The sequence below is a fragment of the Megalobrama amblycephala genome, linkage group LG11, assembly GCF_018812025.1.
Source record: "Megalobrama amblycephala isolate DHTTF-2021 linkage group LG11, ASM1881202v1, whole genome shotgun sequence".
Classification (NCBI taxonomy): Eukaryota; Metazoa; Chordata; class Actinopteri; order Cypriniformes; family Xenocyprididae; genus Megalobrama; species Megalobrama amblycephala.
In genome coordinates, this window is record NC_063054.1 from 36,266,866 (window position 1) to 36,290,710 (window position 23,845).

At 35.7% G+C, this 23,845-nt stretch overlaps 1 protein-coding gene across 2 annotated transcripts in view; it reads left to right on the top strand.

Moving 5' to 3' along the window:
* The first annotated feature begins 3,452 nt into the window (after positions 1 to 3,452).
* The window catches only part of fut8b (fucosyltransferase 8b (alpha (1,6) fucosyltransferase)), a 125,295-nt gene continuing 104,902 nt past the window's right edge, over positions 3,453 to 23,845 (top strand). For both annotated transcript variants that reach the window (XR_007187168.1, XM_048207776.1), the window contains exon 1: positions 3,453 to 3,647. The gene's annotated coding sequence lies outside the window, so the exon portion shown is untranslated. The remainder of the gene's footprint in view (positions 3,648 to 23,845) is intronic.

The following is a 23,845-nucleotide window of genomic DNA, read 5'->3' on the forward strand; positions in this document are numbered from 1 at the left end:
TTATGTATGATTGTATTTTTCCACATTTATTTATTTGTGTATTTATGTCTACATTTATTTATTTCCACGTTTATTTATTTATATGTAAATTTATGTCTACATTTATGTATTTGCACATTTATTTATTTCTACTTTTATTTATTTCTATTTTTATTTATTTCCACATTTATTTATTTCTACTTTTGTTTATTTCCACATTTATTTATTTCCACGTTTATTTATTTATATGTAAATTTATGTCTACATTTATGTATTTGCACATTTATTTATTTCCACTTTTATTTATTTTTACTTTTATTTATTTCCACATTTATTTATATGTAAATTTATGTCTATATTTATTTATTTCCACATTTATTTATTTCCACACTTATTTATTTGTACATTTATTTATTTCCACATTTATTTATTTATGTGTAAATATTTTTCCTTTTATTTATTTCTACATTTATTTATTTATACGTGTATTTATTTCTACATTTATTTATTTATACGTGTATTTATGTCTACATTTATTTATTTCTACATTTATTTATTTCCACATTTATTTATTTCTACAATTATTTATTTCTATTTTTATTTGTTTCCACATTTATTTATTTCTACATTTATTTATTTATATGTAAATTTGTCTACATTTATTTGTATACATTTATTTATTTATACGTTTATTTATTTACACATTTATTTATTTATTTATTTATTTATTTATGTGTATTTATTTCTACATTTATTTGTTTATACATTTATTTATTTCCACTTTTATTTATTTCTACTTTTATTTGTTTCCACATTTATTTATTTATTTATTTATTTATTTATTTATACATTTATCTATGTCTACATTTATTTATTTATACAATTATTTATTTATGTGTATTTATGTCTACATTTATTTATTTCCACTTTTATTTATTTCTACTTTTATTTGTTTCCACATTTATTTATTTATGTGTATTTATGTCTACATTTATTTATTTATACATTTATTTATTTCTACTTTTATTTGTTTCCACATTTATTTATTTATTTATTTATTTATGTGTATTTATGTCTACATGTATTTATTTCCACTTTTATTTGTTTCCACATTTATTGATTTATTTATTTATGTGTATTTATGTCTACATTTATTTATTTATACATTTATTTATTTATTTATTTATGTGTATTTATTTCTACATTTACTTATTTATACGTTTATTTGTTTATTTGTTTATACATTTATTTATTTCCACTTTTATTTATTTCTACTTTTATTTGTTTTTCCACATTTCCACATTTATTTATTTATTTATCGATCTATCTATTTATTTATGTGTATTGATGTCTACATTTATTTATTTCTACATTTATTTATTTATTTATCGATCTATCTATTTATTTATTTATGTGTACTGATGTCTACATTTATTTATTTCTACATTTATTTATTTATTTATCGATCTATCTATTTATTTATGTGTATTGATGTCTACATTTATTTATTTAAACATTTATTTATTTAAACATTTATTTATTTGTGTGTATTTATGTCTATATTTATTTATTTCCACATTTATTTATTTCTACATTTATTTATTTCTACATTTATTTATTTCCACATTTATTTATTTCAGCGTTTCTTTGTCCATATGGTATGTTAAATGTTTCTCAGACTTCAAGGAAAAGAGTGATTCCAGGCTGTTTTTCTGTGGAATAGTGCCGTGAATCTGAGCTCAGAGGGAAGCGTCCCCAGTGTGCTACAAAACCCATGCCGACGAATAATGTTCTTTCAGCTGAATTCAGCTTCTGTTGTGCTCTTTAATTAATGATGATCTGCGTGTATGAAGCGAGCTGCATAGTTCTGGCAGGTTTTCAGTTTCAAGCAATCAGCACATTCTCATAAAATATAAACACATTTGCCTTGTTAAAGGTCTGAACTGCACAGGCCCATCTCACTCCCACTCAAACTCAATCCGAGCGTGTTTGTGATGATTTACTTCAAACTAAATGCTCGTGCTCATAATGATCTGCTTTCAGATACTCAACATTTCCAGCATCATACTATTTATTCATTGTATTTATTGTTTACTGAGGGCTGAGACTGACCAAGCTGGTTTAGAGAAGTAGACCACCTCGGACCAGTAACAAACCAGCTTTCCGCAATCTGTTTAAATGTTCTTTTCCAGAAGTGATTGCTAAAAAGTTTTAATTTCAGAACTTGAGATTGTTCAAAATACCCTGGTATTCGGCTTGATGACTCTTTATCTTTTTTCTGTACGCTTAGCACATTTGCAGGTGAACATAAAATCCAGATTTCCACCGTATCCAACCCTCTTTTATTTTGTCTTCCAACATACACCTGGTTTGAACGAACATCCTCCTCATATTTATTTATGGAGATGTTGTGTACAGATGTGTTTGTAGAGGTGCCCTTGAACGCTTTAATGTTGAAAACGCTAAAATCAGACAGTTATATCCCTGTACCAGTTTTATTTATTTATTTATTGTGCAAACTATAGATATAACATTTTTGTGGCTGTAAGATATTCAATTCAATTAAATTCACATTTATTTGTATAGCGCTTTTCACGATACATATCGTTTCAAAGCAGCTTTACAGAGAATGCATGTCAACATTACAATTAAAAGAATGCAGTTAGCTAATAATGTAATCATTTAGGCAATTAATTTACAATCATTGTTAGCAATTTAACTGAAGGTAGAAGCAATGAGCTCCTGGAAGAAAATGAATTACATATTAACAATAATTAGTTGATTCAACTCATCCACATGCTAGTGGATGAGTTGAATCAACTCCACAGCAACTCCATAAATTTATCCACTAATCATTCAGAAACGTCCAATTTCATTCTAAAAGTTGTAACTTCTTCCTGAGTCTCTCCATCAGTGTCGACTCCGGTTTGAACAATGTAAGAATGAACACCTTCGTCATTTTGGCTGCGTGAGATTCTCCAGCTTTGTTGTTGTTGAGCAACTGAAGCGCGAGCTGTTAAAGCTCCGCCCTCTTCTGGAGCAGCAGCAGCTCATTTGCATTTAAAGGGACACAAATAGGGGTAAATTTGACAAGCTATAATAAATGATCTGTGGGGTATTTTGAGCTGAAACTTCACAGACACATTCTGGAGACACCAGAGACTTATATTAGGCTACATCTTGTGAAAAGGTGCATCATAGGTCACCTTTAAGAGAACAAGAAGATATTTCCATGCCATTTTAAATAAGAATGTTCCTTTTAAATAACTGCCTTGAAAAAAAAAAAAAATTCTATAGTAATATTTATAGACATACGTAATATTTAATAGTATATAACAGGTTTATAAAAAGCTAGATTTCCTCAGTATTAGACTATTAATGCTTTGCAGATTAGTAGCTAGAAAGTTAGACATTAGTAACCAGTAAGACCAGTGTTTTATATTCTCCACAGACCCCAGTGACAGCGAGCAGGTCTCGTGAATGATGATCTGCCGGTAGATGGTCGGTGCGGCGCTGACATGCGCAGTGAGCGCAGCACATGATGCTGTTCTGTGTATGTGTGTGTCCGTCCGCTGATTTCATCTCACACACGCGCTCTTCTCCTCCTCCATCCTCCTGGATCTTCCTCCTGAGCACATCTTCCTCCGGAGCGGCAGCGCGGTTTTACGGTACGTGAGCCCGTTTGTGTATGTAAATAAACGCGTTTACAGCAGCGCGCGCTGGACGCGTCTCAAACCTACTGATGCGCTCTAGACGCGCGTGCAGCATGTCTGGAGATAAACACACGCGTTCCGAGTCAGCAGCCTTTCTGGGCAGCATGCATAGCGTTTTTGGGCATCATCTTAGGCAGTTTCTAGCAAGCAACGGTTTTGGGCTTCATCATGGACGTGTTCCATATCAGCAGCGGTTTTAGGCATAAAAATAATAGAGTTGGACATCAGAAGTGTGAAGCATTTTTTGGAGCATAATCACAGACGTTTTCCAAGTCAGCAGCAGCTGTTGGCATCATATATGTGTGCGTATGGCATTGTTGGTCAACACCATAGACACTTCCAAGTCAGCGACATTTTTGGCCGTCATATAGAGTTATGACTTTGCGTCTATGATGCAGTTCACTGGGTTTTGAGACACAGCCAATGTGTCAGACCGCCTGTTGCGGTGATTCTCATGTGACTTATATGATGTATAAAACATGTTGTTTACAGCCAGATGACTTCATGATGAACTGCTGATGAAGTAGAGAGTAGAAATGTGGACGATCTATCTATTAGTGCTATCAAATCGATTATCTATCTATCTATCTATCTATCTATCTATCTATCTATCTATCTATCTATCTATCTATCTATCTATCGTGCTCCCCCTTTGAAAAGTAACATTTTAAACAATATCTCAATGAACACAAAAACAATTTCCAAAATGTTGACAAGACTAAGTTTAATATAACATCTGTTTAACTTATAATATGAAAGTAAGGTTAATAATCTAACTTAGATTACACATTTTTCAGTTTTACTCAAATTAGGGTGATGCAAAAATGAGTACACCCTATAACAAAAACTACTGCATCTAGTACTTTATATGGCCTCCATGATTTTTAAAGACAGCACCAAGTCTTCTAGGCATGGAATGAACAAGTTGGCATTTTGCAACATCTATCTTTTTCTATGTTTTTCCATTCTTCAAGAATGAGCTCTTTTAGAGACTGGATGCTGGATGCAGAGTGATGCTCAACTTGTCTCTTCCCAATGGGTGTTCGATTGGGTTCAGATCAGGAGCCACTGAATCACTTTCACCTTGTTCTTCTTCAGAAATCCAACAGTGGCCTTAGATGTCTGTTTAGGATCATTGTCATGTTGGAAAAGTGCACGGAGTGATGGTAGCATCTTCTCTTTCAGTATAGAGCAGTACATCTGTGAATTCATGATGCCATCAATGAAATGCAGCTCCCGACACCAGCAGCACTCATGCAGCCCCACATCATGTTTCACTGTAGGCACCATGCATTTTTCTTTGTATTCCTCACCTTTGCGACGCCATACAGTTTTGAAGGCATCAGTTCCAAAAACATTTATCTTGTCTCCTTACTCCAGAGTATAGAGTCCCAGTAGTCTTCATCTTTGTCAGCATGGGCCCTGGCCAACTCTAGACGGGCTGCTTTGTGCCTGGGCTTTAGGAGAGGCTTCTTTCGTGGACGGCACCCATGCATGCCATTCCTCTGCAGTGTACGCTGTATTGTGTCACAGGAAATAGTCACCCAAGTTTGGCTTTCTACTTCTTTAGATAATTGCAGTGAACTTGCATGCCGATTTTCTTCAACCCTTCTCATCAGAAGACGCTCCTGTCGAGGTATTAAAGTTGCCATCGAACGTTTTTTTACAAGATGTAATATAAGTCTAAGGTGTCCCCTGAATGTGTCTGTGAAGTCAGCTCAAAATACCCCATAGAGGTTTTTTTTATTAATTTTTTTAACTGCCTATTTTGGGGCATAATTAGAAATGCGCCGATTCATGTTGCGGCCCCTTTAAATGCTCACGCTCCCCGCACAAGGAGCTTGCGCTTGCCTTAAACAGCATAAACAAAGTTTACACAGCTAATATAACCCTCAAAATGGATCTTTACAAAGTGTTCGGCATGCATGCGTCGGATTATGTGAGTATTGTATACTGTTATATTGTTTACATTTGATTCTGAATGAGTTTGAGGCTGTGCTCCGTGGCTAACGGCTAATGCTACACTGTTGGAGAGATTTATAAAGAATGAAGTTGTGTTTATGAATTATACAGACTGCAAGTGTTTAAAAATGAAAATAGTGACGGCTCTTGTCTCCATGAATACAGTAAGAAACTATGGTAACTTTAACCACATTTAACAGTACATTAGCAACATGCTAACGAAACATTTATAAAGACAATTTACAAATATCACTAAAAATATCATGTTATCATGGATCATGTCAGTTATTATTGCTCCATCTGCCATTTTTCGCTATTGTTCTTGCTTGCTTACCTAGTCTGATGATTCAGCTGTGCACAGATCCAGACGTTAATACTGGCTGCCCTTGTCTAATGCCTTGAACATGAGCTGGCATATGCAAATATTGGGGGCGTACATATTAATGATCCCGACTGTTATGTTACAGTCGGTGTTATGTTGAGATTCGCCTGTTCTTCGGAGGTCTTTTAAACAAATGAGATTTACATAAAAAGGAGGAAACAATGGAGTTTGAGACTCAATGTATGTCATTTCCATGTAATGAACTCTTGTTATTTAACTATGGCAATATAAATTCAATTTTTAATTCTAGGGCACCTTTAATTTCCGTGGACGACCTGGACGTCTCTGTGAGATGGTTGCAGTTCCATCTTTTTTACATTTTTGTACCACTTTTGCTACAGTATTCTGACTGATAAGTAAAGCTTTGCTGATCTTCACCTTTAGGGTGTAAAGAAATTATTTTCTTTCTCAGGTCTTGTGACATTTCTCTTCCATGTGGTGCCATTGCTGACAGTAAGAAATGGGGTTTTAACTCCCTTTTATAGTCATCTGTCTGCTGGACACCTGTGTAATGAATAATTAGACTCACCTGCGCTTGAATTCTTGTTAAATTAGACATTTGTAGTCTAAAATGTAGCTTTGCTCCAGAGACTTTCAGTGGGGTGTACTCACTTTTGCATCACCCTAATTTGAGTAAAACTGAAAAATGTGTAATCTCAGTTATATTATTAACCTTACTTTCATGTTGTAAGTTAGACAAATGTTATATAAAACTTAGCCTTGTCAACATTTTGGAAATTGTTTTTGTGTTCATTGAGATATTGTTTATAATGTTACTTTTCAAAGGGGGTGTACTCATTTACGCTGAGTACTGTGTGTATATATATATATATATACATACACATATCTATCTATCTATCTATCTATCTATCTATCTATCTGTCTGTCTGTCTGTCTGTCTGTGCTGTCAAATCTAAGTTTGTATATTATATGTTTATGTGTATACACATACATGCAAACACACACACACACACACACACACACACCCACACACCACCATAGACCTGTATATATTTACAAACTTTTATGTTAGATGCAATTAATTGCGATTAATCGATTTGACAGCACTATCTATCTATGGGATAATAAATCAATTCATGGATCGATTCTAAGATTTTCCGAATGCATCGCGATTCTCTCTTGAATCGATTCTGAGCTTGGTTTTTAACAGCAGATGGCGCTCTAGGCTGGTTTTTAACCACACGCTCAAATGCTCATGAAGAAGAGCGCTTGTGCATTCAGCTATGTACTTGCACCTCAGAATGCTTTTATAGCGTGAGATTAATGTAAACAGCCCACTGCAAACACCCTTGTAATTCGCTTCAACCTTTTCGAACTTTATGAATGATTATATCACAGAAGATTGGTGTGTGTATCGAGTTCAAGTACGGCTGTTTCTAAAGCATATAGTGCCATCTGCTGTTAAAAACTACACTCAGAATCGATTCGAGAGAGAATTGCGATGCATACGGACTTGTGGGGTGGGACTGTTTTATTTATTTGGAATTGATTGGATCATGAAAATCAACTGGGCATTTTATCAGTCACGGTTGGAGGGAGGAGTTTAAAGGTTTAAGGGTTGAAATACACCTGGTTTGAACCCGCAAATAGCTCTTCTAAAGGTTATTATATGAAACAGATGCTGTGTTTTATAACATGTGAAGTTAAATGAGCTGTGTACTAGTTTAAGACAATAGCTGAAGCCTATTATGACTGACTGACACCTGCTGGTTACACCTGTCTGTCGGATGAACTGTTATTATTGACTTTATTGATTGCCATCTTCAGTATGAGACCCTCACACATCCGTCTCAAGATGGTGCTTTAATTTCATTTTAACATGTCCAATGTGAATTGCTAATTAGTTATTTTGTTTAATGTTGTCAGTCAGTAAGAGAATGGAAAGGAACTTTGAGTGTTCAGACAGCTAATGAATAAATTGATGATCTCTCATGAAATAAACTCCACAGAAGTGTATTTAGGATGCAACCTAAATCTGTTTTCCAAAGGAGGCACACTGAATACTGAACAGATACAGTTTATTTGGGAGTTGAGAAGTTCTCAAGCGCATAATGAATGAGTCTGTAATGCATCTGAATCTGTATGGAGATGTAGTTTGCTGCAGAATGTGAGCTGTTTACTCTTAGTAATCTTGTTTGGAATCATAAAAGTCTTCATTAGTTTCCTAATGTCTCCCATAGGTTCAGTAAAATAAGTATGGACTTCTAAAATAATTTGCAGTGAGATGTGAGTGTTTGTTTTGAGCAGCGTAGCTTTAGAGTTTTAGGAAATAAACAAAAATACATCTACTCAATCTCAATTTTTAATAACCTTTTCAGACCTAATGTGATGATGCAAAACAATACAGAGTTTTAAATCAATAATTGAAATGGACAGTTCAAACTGATTCATTGAAGTTAATTAAACATCTATTATGCTATTTTTTGCACTGGTTAATTTTAAATCAGAGATGCTAGTTAAACTAGGTAAAACAAAATAAAATAATTGCTATAATCATTAGTGTTCATTAAGGTTTTCGAAACTTTGAATCAACTGAACCAGTTGCTTCGCAAAATGATTCACTGTTTTGAAGCACTCGAAACTCCACACGCTGGTGATGCCTGCTGATCAAAACTGTGTAAATGTAACAAAAACTCGGCCCAAACTTAAAAACTTGGGATGTCCTGATCAAGTTTTTTGTGTCCCCGATCCGATCCGATCTGAGTCATTGAATATTGTTGAGTCCTGATACATTACTCTATCTACTTCACTTCAAGTGCATTAAAGTTATTACAATCAATCCAGTGTATACAGGGATGTGCAGAGAGTTTCTCAGGGGTTCAAATGTAAAAAAGGGGCATCTATCACTATGGAGTAATTGCAGTGTAACAAATAAGATATAATAAGATTAATGCCAGTCTTTCAGTCAATTACGAAGCAAGAAGCAACCCATAGCAATGTGTCATGACAGTGTCATCTCTGACAGCAGATAAAAATAAACAGTAAACAAATTACTTTCAAATTAATTGTTACAAAAATATGCATCAAATATGCTTAACACAGAAACACAGAGGATAGCCAGTTCCGAGCAGTTAAAATCAGTTAAAACTTAATCTGCCCCAATACCGATCCCTGAGTTCGGCTTGGGACATCCCTGATAAAAACACCTTTTACAAATCATTTGCAAGTGTTTTATTGAAAGTATAATCTATTTAATGCAAATAACAAATCATCTAATACCAATAAATACAAAGTATCTGTATTAGTGATCGACCGATGTATCTGTTTACCGATATTTTTCCCGATATTTAAGCATTTTTCCATAATCGGGTATCGGTTTTGTAATATCGGATTCGCCGATTTACGGCGCCATCTTGTGGCCGTTTTGAGATTTCCGCCATTGCAGCCCGGGCGTCTGAGGAGATCAGTCAACAACAACTCAGTGCACAGGTAACGTTCTACTTGGTTTGCTTTAATTAATCAACTTTATTTAACATAACAGACATGCACAAATGAGATCTGAGACATAAATTCCGGATATAGTTAATTTATGCAGCTTGTTTCTAAACAATTGAGACGAACTCATTGAGTCACGTAGTGTAATTCGTCATGTCCTGCCCCAATAAAGACGCAACTTTACATGAATTAAATAAAACAGACATGAATGAGTGCATGTTGAAAATAAAAGCGCTGAATTTAATTCTCTATCTGTTGTATTTGCTCACCATTAGTCTAGAAGAAAAAGTTCGTTCATATTGCTTAGCAACTGACGGATGATCAGGAGGCTTAAGCACGGCCACTGAATGAAACTTTTGACAAGATTATCTTGTTTAAACACCCTAGATTATATTATCATTTACTACATAACAATTATTTCGCTAATACACATATAAATATAGCCTACCGCTTTGTGGAAATTAATTATTTATTATCTTCATGCGCGATCGCGGTTGATTAAGTTATAGTCAAACAGCACTTTGTCAGTTGGCATTTCATGATTTAACGTTAGATTAAATTTAGATCATAAAATGCCAACTGCCAAGTGCTGTTTAACATTATATAGTCTCGGGAAAAAAAAGTTCGTTCATATTGCTCAGCACCTGAATGGGTTGATGATCAGGAAGCCTCAAGCACGGCCACTGCATGACATTTTTGACAAGATTATCTCGTTTAAACACCCTAGATTATATAATCATTTGATTTACTACATAACCATTATTATTATTTTTTGTATGCAAGGAGGGAGTGATTGTTATAAATAAAATGGTTTGTTCAGCTCATTTGTGTTGTAATAATTGTAAAAAACAGAAGTATAACAGTAAATAAATATCGGTTCTGCATATCGGTTATCAGGTACATAAACATGCAAATAATCGGTATCGGTATCGGTTATAAAAAATCAATATCAGTCGATCACTAGTCTGTATTATTGTCTGTGTTGTCATGCCGTTCCACACCCGTAAGACCTTCATTCATCTTCGGAACACAAATTAAGATATTTTTGATAAAATCTGATGGTCAGTGAGGCCTGCATTGATAGCAAGATCATTAACACTTTCAATACCATAAAAGTACTAAAGACATATTTAAATCAGTTCATGTGACTACAGTGGAATTGACAAGAATACTTTTTGTGTGCCAATAAAACAGCATATATTTATTCAGCAATATCTAGTGATGGACAATTTCAAAACACTGCTTCATGACGCTTAGATCGAAGCTTTACGAAGCTTTTGTTTCGAATCAGTGGTTCAGAGCATGTATCAAACTGCTAAAGTCATATGAACCATTGAAATTAGGCTTGTTTGAGATGCATCGGCACTACGCAGACCGATCGGCATATGACATTAAAGTATCACGAGAGTTATTGTAGAGCAGACGACTCCTTATGCTTCTGAATCATTCTCGCGGTACTTTGATGTCATCTGCCGATCGGTCTGCGCAGCGCCGATGCATCTCGAACAAGCCTATTTCACAACATTTCGAAACACTTATGATGTAACGAAGCCTCGTTTACTGAAATCACGTGACTTTGGCAGTTTCACACGCGCTCCGAACCAGTGATTCGAAACAAAAGATTCGTAAAGCTTCGAAGCTTCATGAAGCAGTGTTTTGAAATCGCCCATCACTAGATATTGCTGAATAAACTCGTTATTTTGGGGTTTTTTTGGCGCACAAAAAGTATTCTCGTCACTTCGTAACATTAAAGTTGAACCACTGTAGTCACATGAACTGATTTAAATGTCTTTAGTAGCTTTCTGGGCATTTGAAAGTGTTTAAATATCTTGTTGGCAATGCAGGCCTCTCTGAGCCATCGGATTTTATCAAAAATATCTTAATTTGTGTTCCAAAGATGAACGAAGGTCTTCAAGCTTTTAACTAAACGCTTCCTTTTTATTATACAAATGTGTCATTAAAAATGTCTTCAAATTTATTAAACTTTTTAAAAAAAAACATAATGTGGTTCATGGGTTCACAGAGATCGTCGCCCGCTAGCTGCGAACCATTGAAATTTCAAAATGTTTTGTAAAAGTTATGACTTAACGAAAACTTTTTTACTGAAATCATGTGACTTTGGCCGTTTGATATGCGCTCTGAATCATTGGTTCAAAATAAATGATTCGCAAAGGTTTCGAAGAATGTTTCGAAAGCGTCCATCACAAATAGTCATGATTTTGCTTAATTCTAAATCGTTGTGAGCATCACACAGTGCTCCTTCAAACATGTTTGAGTACACAAAAAATGAGTATTTACTGACATGTGTACAGTATTTATTGAGATTCAGAAATTTCCACAGATGTTGTTTGTTCAGAGCCACATGCATATGATGCATTTCACTTCTCTTAACTGTGTGTTTGTGGCCGTTTTGCCCTCAGCCATTCTAACACACCTGTCTGTCATCATTTGAGCGTAATGACTCCATTAAACAGCAGTGGCGATGGTTAACAGTAATGGAACATTCTGGATGGAGCTCTAGATGTGGGCTTTGTGCTGTAGGTTGAAGTCACAGATTGATTGTCTTTTATTTAGACCATTTTGTGCACAACGCTCTGCTCTGGGTAACTTGTTATTTGTTTTATTTGCTGTCAGTTCTGGCTTATATTTTATTGATTTTCATGGCGAGTTCACATATGCACGTTACATGGTGCTGCTGGCTCAGGTCATGTGAATATTTGTCTCCAAAGATGTCTGTAATGATTCTGTTTGGAGCAGGCCTTGGGAAAATTAAATTAAGATTATAAACGGCAGGGAAACCCCTCTAGGTCACACGACAGAGGACGGGAGCGAGCTGCCTGCGTGTGTTTTCTGCTGCGGAGACATCAGGAGAGAGATATGAGGAGTTTGATTCGTGCTGTTAGAGCTGCTGATGTGAGTCTGAGCAGAAACGTCAGATACTCGCTGTGCTAGTGCATTGTAAGTTTTGTAGATATTTTGAAGAATTTGATCTCCATGCAACTGACCGAGGCTTTCAAAATTTTTAAAGGTGTTAAAACGCCATTAAACTTTCATAAAAGTAGTCCTTACAACTTGTGCACTATATTTCGAGTCTTCTGAAGTAATTAAAAAAAATAATTCATGAGTGACTGTGCAATTTGTAAATGAATCTTTTTTTTTTTTATTAAATCTTTTAAATGAATCAGTTGATTCAGTTCACAACCACTGTGATTAAACATATTTTACTGCACCATTTTTAATGTAAAAAAGCAAAGAAACATTTTCATTCAAAAAAAGTACCACCTGAATATATTTTATAATTTTTGTCTTGTATTATTTGTACATTTCTTTATAGTTTTTTTTACTTGATTGTACATAATTGCACATATTTTGTTCTTTGTTATTTACTTGGTTCTTACCATGATGCTGTGGCTGAGATGAAAATTAAATTAAATTAAATTAAATTAAATTAAATTAAATTAAATTAAATTAAATTAAATTAAATTAAATAATAAAATAAAACAAAATAAAATTGAATAAAATAATATAAAAATATCAAATAATATAAAATAAAAGTACAAATCACAATTGTTATATTAGTATCATTAATATAGTATTAAAATATTTATTCAGAATCTGAATGTTTTTATATTTTCCATTTTTTTTATTTTAAATTTAGTTTTAGTAAATTTGTTGTGTTTCTGTCATTTATTTTTCTATTTAGTGTTTATTATTTTTATTTGAGTTTTTGTTTAGTTTTTTTCAGGTTTACTAAAACTTAGAAATGTTGCCTTGGCAAATAAATTAAAGTTTAATTTTATTTCAATAAATAGAAATGTTTTTCAATAGTTTTAGATTTAGTTAACAATAACAACACTGATCTGACTCTGAATGATAGCGAGTAACAGCTTACAGTACATTTCATCTTGATCCTCACAAACCTACAGTATGGCTTCAGAATTTAGCGCACAAGTCAAATGGACCATTTTTTATGATTATTTTCATATAATCATATATGATTTTTATGGTGCTTTTAGGTCCTTTTTGAAGCTTTAATGCTTCACTCCCCATTCATTGTAATTGCATGGAAAACAGCGGCGAGGACAAGACTTCTTTTATGTTCCGCAGAAGAAAATCACATGGTTTTGGAGCAGCATGATGACAGACCTTTTATTTCTGAATGGACTTTTCCTTTTAAAATTCAAGCCTTAATGCAAAAAGCCACAGCAATCAAAGATATCTAAAAAAATCACTTTACAGCATCCTCCAAAAAAAAAAGGGGGATGTTGAAAAAAGGTTTAAAATAAGCGGTCATGAATTGAGAAATCAAATTTTCCTTGATATTTTATAAGAGGTCATTGTACTATAAAAATATCCTGTAAGTTTCAGAACTCAAAACGTTCTCTTTGGCTTTTCTACAGCTTTTATTGAAATGGCCAAGCTCAGAAAATGACTACTTCTACATCATTGCCTCTTTAGCCCCGCCCACCGATGCACACATGAGAGTTCACGAGAGAGACTCAAACACAGGATTATTCCAACAAAACAATAGAGACGCCTCTGAGGATTACAAGACGTTTTGAATTTGCGATAGCTGTGATTTGATGTTCTTTCCTTTGCTTCGGCATTTATGTGGATTATCGTATATGGAAGAAAGCATGTAGAGAATGCTGCTTTTGTTATTGTTCTGATCTAAGCCATTCGCTGTAATCCTGAATTAAAGCTTCAGTGAGCGACATCTTCTGTTTTGTCATCAGTAAGACATTACAACACGTTTCACTTGATTTAGAACACAACACTGCAAATGACAATGCATACGTTTTTCAGTTTACCGTAAAGGATGAACTATGAATAGTGTATAGGAATGACAATGTGACAAACAATGGTGCATTCATTCATAATTCTGAAGCACCGTAAGTCATTCTTTGTCAATTATAACTGTTGTAACTTTACCAAGACTTATATGTAATAAGCATAAATGTTTCACATTATTGGCAAATGTTCCAGCTGTGTAAGACATATTTTTCCACACTGCAAGTTGTAATGGCGGATACATTGAAAACTATTTTAATATGCAAAACTGTTACCCAATCATAGCAATGGGCGTGTCTTAAATGTGGCAGGCCTATCAAAACTGAGTGTTCAAAAGAGAGGGAAAAAATAGCTTATTCTAAATTAGGATGTTTTTTTGATGTACAAATCTTGATAACATTATAAGTGGACCTCAGAGAAGATTATAAATATAAAATGCCGTCCATGACCACTTTAAAGGTGCCGAAGAACACGTTTTCAAAAGATGTAATATAAGTATAAGGTGTCCCCTGAATGTGTCTGTGAAGTTTCAGCTCAAAATTATAGATTTATTTTTTTTTTTTTAACTGCCTATTTTGGGGCATCATTAAATATGCGCCGATTCAGTGCGCGGCCCCTTTAAATTCTCGCGCTCCCCGCCCCTGAGCTCTCGCTTGCCTTAAACAGCATAAACAAAGTTCACACAGCTAATATAACCCTCAAAATGGATCTTTACAAAGTGTTCGTCATGCAGCATGTCTAATCGCGTAAGTATGGTATTTATTTGGATGTTTACATTTGATTCTGAATGAGTTTGATAGTGCTCCGTGGCTAAAGCTAACATTACACACTGTTGGAGAGATTTATAAAGAATGAAGTTGTGTTTATGAATTATACAGACTGCAAGTGTTTAAAAATGAAAATAACGACAGTCTTGTCTCCGTAAGAAACATAGTAAGAAACGATGGTAACTTTAACCACATTTAAAGGGCACCTATTATGCAAAATTCACTTTTACATGGTGTTTGACCATAAATGTGTGTTGGCAGTGTGTGAGCAAAACCATCCTAGAATGAGAAAAATCCACCCAGTGGTTTTTTTACAATCTCAATAATTCATAAGCACTGTCTCAGAACGCCCTGTTCTAAGATTGCTCTCACTGTGACGTAGAATTGCGCTAAGCCCCACCCACGTGGTTTGATTGACAATCTGGTTTTGGCATAGACCCCGCCCTCGGTGATCGGTCAACCATCCTCCATTGTTTCAACGACAGCCGGTAATGTCTCCTAAGAAACATAAGTGTTCTGTTGTGGGATGTAATAATGAACATAGTAGTTTTCACTTACTTCTGAAATCAGAGCCACTGAAAACGCAGTGGATGGATTTTATTTACGAAGGAAAGGCGCCACTCAAAATTCCAAAATACGTTTATGTTTGCGCGAATCATTTTTTGACCGACTGTTTTGAGAACGAGGGTCAATTCAAAGCAGGTCTTGCTTCAAAGTTAATCCTCAAGTGTGGATCGTTGCCTACTGTTCGCGATCCAACGTCACCTCCAGAAGAAGTAAGTGTATTTAATGTTTTTTGAGCAAATAGTCATTTCAGTCGATGTCAGCCAATTCAATAACAAATGCGTCTAAAGTTGTTGTTGTTGTCGTAGAATGTCTGTGTATATAATTTAAACCTTGTTTGTATAGTGTGTATCCACACGTATATATATATATTTTTAAAGATATTGTATTAAAAACTGTGTATGTTTTCCGGGATGGTCTACCATATATGATGGAGTGACTTGAAGTTGTTTCATCCGTCTTGTAACCTTTGATACAACAAATAGCGTCAGACAGTTTTATGTCACGTATTATTTTTTGCAACAATTACAAATGTAAATAAATTAATACCTGTTCTATCTCCCTGCAGCATATATTTTCTGGTTCTGTAGCCATCTTCTCACATTTGCCACATAAGCACCTGTACGACAAGTAATGTCAACATGACGCAACCGTTCCCTCGCATAAATATAATTTCGTTTGTACTTAGCAAACGTTATCACAGTATTTGTGTTTGTAGTTTCAAAAAATTGCGCGAACGTTATCACAGTGTGTGTGTGTGTGTGTGTGTGTGTGTGTGTGTGTTGCACATCCATAATTGCAAAGGGGACGCGATTAAAACTCTATAAGTACATAAATGTATCAAATAACCATTCAGAGACGTCCTGCTCCATTCTCAATTGTGTTTCTTCTGCCGGAGTCTCTTCATCATCTGGGTCTGATTCCGGTTCAAACATGTACGGCTGAATGCCATACAAAACAGCGGGTCTCTCACTCTCAGCCATTCTGCTTCTACCGACTGTTTATTGCCATAGGTATGCAAGTTACGCCCTCATCCAAAGGCAGGGCAGGGATATGCAGCTCATTTATATTTAAGGTGGTATACACCAAAACAGCTCTTTTTAAAACAGGCCCCAAAAATGACATTTTCAAATGGTTATAATAAATTAACTGTGGGGTATTTTGTGCTGAAACTTCACAAATACATTCTGGGGACACCCAAGACCAATATTACATCTTGTAAAAAGGGGCATAATAGGTGCCCTTTAACAGTACATTAGCAACAAGCTAACGAAACATTTAGAAAGACAATTTACAAATATCACTAAAAATATCATGATATCATGGATCATGTCAGTTATTATTGCTCCATCTGCCATTTTTCGCTATTGTTCTTGCTTGCTTACCTAGTCTGATGATTCAGCTGTGCACAGATCCAGATGTTAATACTGGCTGCCCTTGTCTAATGCCTTGAACATGAGCTGGCATATGCAAATATTGGGGGCGCACATATTAATGATCCCGACTGTTATGTAACAGTCGGTGTTATGTTGAGATTCGCCTGTTCTTCGGAGGTCTTTTAAACAAATGAGATTTATATAAGAAGGAGGAAACAATGGAGTTTGAGACTCACTGTATGTCATTTCCATGTACTGAACTCTTGTTATTCAACTATGCCGAGGTAAATTCAATTTTTAATTCTAGGGCACCTTTAAACGGCAACTGAATGATTCGTTGACATCACTGGAGTGACATTTCTTTGTGCAGATGTGTGCATGTCTGCATAAGTTCATGTACATGAGTTTGTGTCTACGTGTGATGTTAAAGCGGTGTGCACATATTAGTGTAGAGTGAAGGTCAAGGAAAAGACCTTCTATGAGCTCCGCTGACATTTGCCTGGCATTTTTGATTCACTGACGTCTTGCGATAGATCTTCCATGCCTTGTTCTGGACGCTCAGAGCGAAAGCAGGTGATTATAGATGACCCGTTCGCTCTTTTGATGTTTGTGGAGGAATTCTGAAGGTGTTTCCTCTGCAGATTGGATATTAGAGGCCCAGGGTGATGCTTGGGGTTTGTCGTATGCTAATGTTGCATAAATTAATAATGCAATTTCACATGTCATCATGTGATGGGCTGTCTGTGGCATCAAATGCATTGCTCTACAACCTGCTGATTCTGCAAACGAAAATGCCGAGCTTTGTTTCATGTACAGTCGCTGTTCTAGGATCAGTGGGTAAGAGAAACTGCCATCTGTATGTCTCGTGAACAGACCGATCATGCCATACTGAACTCTCAAACGGCTGTCAGAATAAAGACCTGACGAGATTTGTCTTGGAGGTGAAAAGCTGTCTTGCGAAATTGACATGATGGGAGTGTGAGGGTGAAATTAGGATAGAATATGCCACCGCTACATATGTTACGCCTCCACTGTCTTTTGCTTTTTATAAAAATACAAACTATTTAATTTAGTTGGATAACTGTCGCTTCAATCCCATCCAACAGAAGCTGCAGAGTCGTGCGTAGTGCAGCAGGAATCAGAGTTCACCGATCACGTGACGAGATGACTGACAAGACCATGGCGGAGGATTCGGTGCACAACAGAGCCTAAAAGTGTCTGACAAATGTCTTATCTTGTAGAATGTACTCCGCCGCTCCATATCAAATCCCTATAGTCTTTGTCCTTATTCACAGAATACGCACATTCACGAAAGCAAAAGTAAAATGCGAGCACGCATTCAAACGCGATTTCAATACCATGCATTTTGAAAGCGGCTCCCTGATGCATACAAATATCTTCCCATATGAAAGCTATCTTAGGCTGGGCTGTGTAGTTGTAACCATCTCTCAGCTCTGTATCATGCTTTTCATGTATTTTGTCATTGAGGAGGTACCTCGTAAGCTACCCGTCTTGTCACACCACTAATGGTAGATATTTTGATGTATCGATGGTCCAAAATGAAACTTTTTCCACACCTACTAAAGGCCTGATGAAAATTTACCAACCACAAATTTTGATTTTGTTCCCAATATATTAGTTTTTGTGGCTTAATATGAAGAATAGAGTTCTGAATAAACGTGATGAATAAAAAAATGATATTTTTGTTCACTGAGGTAGAAGATCTTCTTTGATAGGTCTTTGCTTTGATTTGAATCATTCACATCTTTTGCATTAGTCAGAGACACACTATTATTCTTTCAGTTTGATTTAATCCATATATTATGTTGCAAATCCTTATAGAGTTACTAGCATTGGTGAGTAACTGAACAAATGCAGTTAATTGGGACTTAGCAAATATTGTCTTTCTACTTCAAAATTTCACATTTAGTTCAATATGTTTCTTGCCATTCCTGAGTGAAAATAGTTTCAAAGTAAATCCTACACCAATTTTTTTTTAATTGTTCCTAAAGATTCACCTCAAAGTCACATTGTGACACATAAAGATGCATTGCACACACACAGTGTCATGCTTGATCTATAAAAGACTTGATCATTAATAACAATTATGAAGGCTGTGAATATGCGGTACACGATGATTAACATGATTAACCTACTCAAACTCTCATAATTTAGACATAAAAGCCCTGAGTGAGATCTTCATGTTTTCATGTGGGATTAGAGGACCTTTGCTTTACATTTACACTTTGAATGACAGGGTTTTTGTTGTTAATTCTGCAGTCTGCACACGGCGATGTTGCCAGCATTGAGTGTCATTAAATGACTTGTTTAAGTAGCCAGCTTTGAGTCAGACAAATGTCATATCATTTATTTTAATAAAGATCATTACATTACACAAATAAAATGACACATTTTATTTCCATATAGAACAATTTAGGTAACTTTCTTGTGACTATTTCCTCTTGAGGTTTGATTTGTGAACACAATACCATAAGTATAAAGCTCTGTCTTTTCTTCCCTATAGGCTCTTTTCCTTCTGTCCAATAATCAGCCATTTTTCCTACTAACCGCAGCAACTGGTGTAGGTAGCTAACGTTTGGTAATATTTCCCCTGTTCCACCACGCAGGTTGCTCCCCCGCACACTTTGGTTTCTATGGAGTTGGAACAGGTGCTTACCTCATTGCCACAGCAACAGTTTTTGATTAAGTCAAGATGATTTGTTGTAAAATCCAAACGGAATGTTCAAACATTCCATGACCTCACAAATGCTACATTTAAATGCTCAGTTCATTGGCGTTTGTCTGGGCAGCTTGAACTAGTCTTGAATCTCATGTCATGGGCAGCAGATTAGCAGTTTCCCTCGTAATGATGTTCATGTGAATCTGAGCTTAATGAATGTGATGCTGTCAAATGTTACACGCTTCATTTCTAGACACTTTTCTCTCTTTAACTGGCAGAGAAATGTCACTTGACCCCTTTTTAGAAATGGTGAAAAGAAAGGACAGCGCTACAGCAAGGCTGCATTACAGGATCTTGCATCTTTTTTGTCCCAGTTTATGTTCAGTGAGTGATGGTGTGATGTGTATTTATGAGAACATTAGGCTATGTAACTTCAGCAACAAAAAATATTTAAAAATGTTCATGTTCATTTTTGATGTAATAAACGTTTTTATTATTATATATACTCTCATATTGGTGCAAATTAATGAAAATGATTATGATGTTCATTTGATTAAAAAATGTTTTTATACCAAAAAGCAAAATTCAGCAACAGTATTTATTATATTAAAAATATTTTGCACTAACAGTGAACAGCAATTTTTATACGCTCAAAAAAATTCTGGTTTAAAACCAACTCAAGTTGGGTTTAAAATGGACAAACCCAGCGATTGGGTTGTTTTGAACCAGTGGTTGGTTTAAATGTTTGCCCAACCTGCTGGACAGTTTTATTTAACCCAACTATTTTTTAAAAATGACTATATGTCTGACTTAAAATGAACATAAAATAGGTTGGAAATTATAAATCAGACACATAATTAATAGAGGCAACAGTAATAATCAAAAGATGAACATTTATTAATAAGCAATTCAATAAATGTTTATTATCTAATTATTATTTATTAAACTTATTAGTAAATGTTCACTTATTAAACATATTAAGAAATGTTAATTTCCAACATACTTTGGGTTCATTTCAAGCAATATAGTAATTTTTAAACAATAGTTGAGTTAAATAAAATTACCCAACAGATTGGGTCAAACATTTAACCCAACTGCTGGGTTAAAACAACCCAATCAATGGGTTTGTCCATTTTAAACCCAACTTGGGTTATTTTTTAACTCAGCATTTTTTAGAGTGTGGCATTTATTAATGTTAAGTTATAAATATTCAGTTGTTCATTTATGTTGGGTCATATCACTTTAATCTTAATTCAGACCACTTAATGTTTTAAAATGTATGCAGAAATTAACATTAACCTAGATTATTAAATGTGATCACACTTTAGTTTAGGGTCCAATTCTCACTATTAACTGCAATTTTTTGCCTTTTGCCTCAATAAACCACTAATTACTGCTTATTAATAGTTAGTAATGTAGTTGTTGAGTTTAGGTATTGGTTAGGATTAAGAGATGAATAAGGTCATGCAGAATAAGGTATTAATATCTGTTTTATAAGTGCTAATAAACAGCCTAGTAATATGCACGCTAATAAGCAACTAGTTAATAGTGAGAATTGAACCCTAAACTAAAGTGTTTCTAAATACTATGAAAGTATTCTTCATTGTTAATTAATGATTGTAAAGTGTAACTGAATCTACTTTGCTACGGTGGCCGTTTGGTTGAAATGATGACGTATGTGAAGAAGACTCACTCTTTAGAGCCATTTCAGAGCAAATGCATAAATATTGAGATATTGAATATTGTCAAATGGCTTAAAAAGATCGAGATTCATGCTTTCCATCTCTTCACATGTCGGTGAGCTTTCATCTCCACGAGGAGATCAGGTCCTCTGAAAACACACAAACGCATGTGATTTTACACACATATCGATTCTCTGCGTGATTCGGCAGTCTCAGATCAAAGCTGGTGTTTGTCATTTCGCTGTCATCACACATGAGTGACATTTGGACGAGGCTGCGTTACGTGCGTGCGTGATTGCTGAGAGTGACTGACGCTGATGTAATTACCGTGGAGTGGTGACACCTGTTATTGAGCACTTCGCCGTGTGTTTGCTAATCTATGCACCCAGCATGCATCAGGAAGACGAAGATTCATTTTACAGACCCAAAAAAAACTTTGGGTTGTGCACTGTTCAGCATTGAATTGAGACTCAAAAGAACAGGGTTTATTATATGGATGGATGGATGGATGATAGGCAGACAGACAGTGGGAGAGCTGAGTGTGTTTGTGTTTCTCTGTCATAGAGTGTCTAGTGCAGTGTTTCCCAACCCTGTTTCTGGAGGCACACCAACACTGCACATTTTGCATGTCTCCTTTGTCTGACACACCCATTTCAGGTCTTGGAGTCTCTACTAATGAGCTGATGACTTGAATCATGTGTCTTTGATTAAAATGTGTGTGTTGGTGTTGGTGTGCCTCCAGGAACAGGGTTGGGAAACACTGGTCTAGTGTATCAGCGAGTGTCTGTCCTCACTCTCTTCATCTGTATATCTGGGTAACTCGTGCACTTTGAGGGCTGTTATTGGATATCAGACTGGGGGTTATTGAATCATTCCTGACAGACCAATAGAGAGACATGTGAAAGATCAGCCCGCCGGCTCCAGAAGACGTGATCCAATCACTTGTGATAGAGTCCTTCTGACTGCAGTGCTTGATATTGTCTTATAATACAAGACAATTGAACTTCACCTTTACTGCTGGTCTTCTGTTGCAGCGCAGTGTTTTAACCCATGAGTGAAACTGATGAAATAAGACAGTGGAGGTCATTAGGACGAAATATTACTGAGACTAAAGACAGTATCCATCATTGTGTCCATTACTTTAGCCTGATTGAGTGTGTATTTGTGTGTGTGAAGAATGGAAGAATCTTTTATTACGCCCCTTTCACAAGATGTAATATAAGTCTCTGGTGTCTCCAGAATGTGTCTGTGAAGTTTCAGCTCAAAATACCCCACAGATCATTTATTATAGCTTGTCGAATTTGCCCCTATTTGGGTGTGAGCAAAAACACGCCATTTTTGTGTGTGTCCCTTTAAATGCAAATGAGCTGCTGCTCCCGCCCCCTTTCCAGAAGAGGGCGGAGCTTTAACAGCTCAACAACAACAAAGCTGGAGAATCTCACGCAGCCAAAATGACGAAAGTGTTCAGCCTTACATTGTTCAAACTGGAGTCGACACTGATGGAGAGACTCAGGAAGAAGTTACAACTTTTAGAATGAAACTGGTTGTTTCTGAATGGTTAGTGGATAAATTTATGTAGTTACTATTACATTTTAGATTGTACAGATTTTACAAGAGTAGATGATTTACATATACATGTATGCATTTGGCAGACGTTTAATTCAAATTACCCATGACATTATCATTATCATTTCATAAATACTGATCTGCTAAGCCAGAATACAGTGGAAGAATTTCGTCAGCAACGTTTAAACAGTCCAGTTTCCAGTCTTTGCAAATGCGGCGTGTGGCTTCAGCAGCACGAGTGGAATCTCGTTACTCCAAGCAGACAGATGACTTTTGGAAACGCCTTGTTAAAGCTTGTGGAGAGGCGCTGATAGAAGCATCTCTCTCTCTCTCTCTCTCTCTTTCAGTGGAGCTCGTTTTCTTCCTACACGAGCTGTACAAACATGACATTCAGCACTAACAGCCCCTAATAAGGCTCATTCAGGCGCCCTGACAGTGCCGGGGCCACTGGAGTCGTCTGGCGTGTCAGTGCAGCGTGGCAGGTTTCCAGTAGGAGGCCTTACAGTGAGATCGCCTTCCTGAGAAGAGATACAGAATATTAAAGGGGATTTATTAGGCCCTTTTTCAAAGTCTTGATGTTGTTTTTGGGCTCTAGAGAACAGGTTTTCATGCTTGAATGTTCATTATTTTTCTCATATTCTCCATTGTTTCAGCTCCTCTCTTCCCAGTCTGTCAGTAACGCTCTGTTTATTTCCTGTCTCTATGAAGCCCCTCCTTCTGAAAAGCACACTGTGCTCTGATTGGTCGGCTGGGTCAGTGTGTTGTGATTGGTCAAGCGCTTCAAGCGTGTTTGGGAAATGTCCCACCCATTACCATAACTGCCAGTTTCAACACACTACTAACTAACTCAACCAGGCCCCGCCCCTTTATTCTGCTTATGAATTATTTAAATGAGGAATATTGTGACGTGTTCGTTCCCAGAAGAAA